This window comes from Gossypium arboreum, chromosome 13 (genome assembly GCF_025698485.1).
Source record: "Gossypium arboreum isolate Shixiya-1 chromosome 13, ASM2569848v2, whole genome shotgun sequence".
NCBI lineage: Eukaryota > Viridiplantae > Streptophyta > Magnoliopsida > Malvales > Malvaceae > Gossypium > Gossypium arboreum.
The window spans coordinates 60,318,926-60,321,844 of record NC_069082.1 but is presented as its reverse complement, the minus strand read 5'-3'; the positions used below and the strand labels follow the sequence as shown (position 1 = coordinate 60,321,844).

Genomic DNA, 2,919 nt, shown 5'->3' with positions numbered 1-2,919 from the left:
TAATTAAAACAAATAGATTTATTTAATGACTTATTCAACTTTACTAAATACAAATATCAATTTTTTTTCAAAACAATATTCAAACATTATATCCAATGAACCACAACTATCGAGTATTTAACTTATAATCGAACATATGATATTACCCGTATGTCATAAACTGATTATCGAACCTATTACTTCAATTCATGTACATATCGAATGGAGTAATCCTTACTTGAACTATTAGTCAACCTTATCAAATGGACAAATATACTTAAGATACCTTATATATATATATATATATATGTGCATAGATACCATGTTACCGAAAATTATTTTTCTAGCTTAGTTGCCGAACCAATATACAAAACCCATATGCTAAACAACTCGTCAATGTTACCTATATATATATCAAATTCATTCCTCATCCATTCGACTAGCTAAGTTAATATCACGACACACTATCATATAATCCTTACGGCCACAAAGCATATTATTTATTATTTCCAAACCAATTTATAAGCTAATTTATACAATCAAAACAAGTCTATAATAAACCACAACCTAATCATATCCACCAATCACATTTACTTTACTTAAACCGAATAAGCAAGCACATTTAGTCCTTGGCCGAATATCACTAAACACAAGTCAACAATAGTCTTAATATTTATCACTCTATATATATCATTTGCAAAAGAAAAGAAAAAAAATGGATTAATCATACATATATACTACAAAAGCCGAATACAAAAATTTAACCTATGCATAACATTACTTACATTCCAATACTCAAATTATTCAAAATCAAACTCTTAAAAGCTATGCACAAAGCCGAATCTCTAATATGAACAAACCTCAAATTCATTCATTTCAAACATCCACACGGTATTTGTTCAAGTCATTAAGTAAATTTATGTTCGGCTATAGTACTCATGAGTATTAAAAATTTATAACTTAACTAACTCCAACCTTCCTCTTCAACAATTCTTCATAAAACATAAAGACTATAATCCAATCTCCTCCTTTAATAACCAAAACCGAATGCTCAAATCATCACCAAATTTCAAAATTTTGACATGGGCTATGTATGAAACTATCTAATTAACTAAAATCAAGCTTAAAATTTCAAAACTAACATAATTTACTAACCTTCCCAAGCTTAAAGTGACCGAAAATCTTGTCCCTTTTTCTTTCTTCAATTCGCCAAGAAGAACCAAAAAAAATGAAGCTTTGTTTTCATCACCTCTTTTTCTATTATTTTTTTTATATACATTAATACTATAAAATATAAAGCCACTTCACTAATAAACAATACATATATTCTAAATAAAACCACATCATGGCCGGCCATTACACAACAAAATAGATATTTGACATGCAAGTCCATCTTTTTGTATTTATGCATTAATAGGCCACTTTAAAATTAACCTAACATATTTCACAATTGTCTCACCTAAGTCCTATTTAATAAATTTCACATACAAATGACAAAATTAAAGCATGAAACTTTCACACTTGCATGTACACATACTATAAGCATAGAATATAACAGTTAATTATTTTTTTTATGACTTGGTTTTGTGGTCCCGAAACCACTTTCCGACTAGGGTCAAATTAGGGCTATTACAAAACTACTTCGTATGGACTTGGTCGCTGGGCTACAAAATTATTAGCATTATTAGCAGTAAACTGTTTTAACATAGACGAAGTAGACGATACCTGAGCTGATAACGAAGTGAGAGCGTCAACTTCATGAACTCCGGATACCCGTCTTCCTAAAGCTGTTCGATTTGTTGGCCATTGATAGTTATTACTCGCGATCCTCTTGATGATCTTATAAGCCTCATTATAAGACTTAGACAAAATTGCACCATTCACAGAGCATCTACCATCAATCTTGTATGTGCATTGAGACCATTATAAAAAGTCTCCAACTAGATAGAATAAGGAATCCCATGATGAGGACACTTAGAAGTAACTCCTTGAATCACTCTCAAGCCTTATACAAAGACTCGTCATCCAATTTTTGGAAGGTTGTGATCTCATTCCTCAACTTAGCATTTTTGCTAGGCGGGAAATACTTAACCAAAAATCTCCCTACTAATTCTTGCCATATAGATATGGAACTTAGTGGCAATGAATTGAGACATGCTCATGCTCGATCTCTTAACGAGCATGGAAACAACTTCATCCTCAGTGCGTCTTCAATCATACCGGCTATCTTGAATGAATCACTGACCTCCATAAACAATTGAAGGTGGAGATGTTGAACTTCTGCGGGCATACCATTGAATTGGCCCACCGTTTGGAGCATTTGAAACATCACTGGTTTCAATTCAAATTGGGTTGCCTCAATATCTGGCCTTCTAATTCCTGGGTTTAACTTATTGAAAAGTCGCACAGCATATTATCTGATGAATCATCCCTATCATCGGCAATGAGGATAGCATTTCGTACATAATTGGCTTCATTACCTTGGTCTTGATTTTGATTTCCAAAGTCCATCTCGAATTTTCTTTGAGCTATTCGTTCACCTCTTCTTTGTCTGAAACTTCGCTCAATTTTAGGGTCTACAGGAAGTAAATCGATAATTCGATCTATGCTTATAAACACCTGAAAAGAAAATCACAAAATTAAAAAGAATAAGTTAGTAATGTTAGAAATAAATCAAATTGAAAATAAATAATTTCACGAAAGAAATGACTATGGCAACCGTTGACAATCCCCAGCAATGGCTCCAAAAACTTGTAACGTGTAGGTTTGTGAAAATGAACACAGTCGTTATCAACTAATAAGTAAGAATCGAGTTATCGTCTCCATAGGGATTGTATTTGTGCTAAGTCACTTAATTTGTAAAATTATATTAACAATTTGGTAAATAAAAACACAATTTAGTTGAGAAGTGATGATTAAAATATATTAAACTAAATGCAA

The 2,919-nt window shown here is 31.8% G+C and overlaps 1 non-coding gene across 1 annotated transcript; it reads left to right on the top strand.

Moving 5' to 3' along the window:
* Positions 1-1,935: 1,935 nt before the first annotated feature.
* Positions 1,936-2,041, top strand: LOC128287024 (small nucleolar RNA R71). The gene has a single exon (XR_008277724.1). It is a non-coding gene; the product is annotated as a small nucleolar RNA R71 (small nucleolar RNA).
* Positions 2,042-2,919: the final 878 nt, after the last annotated feature.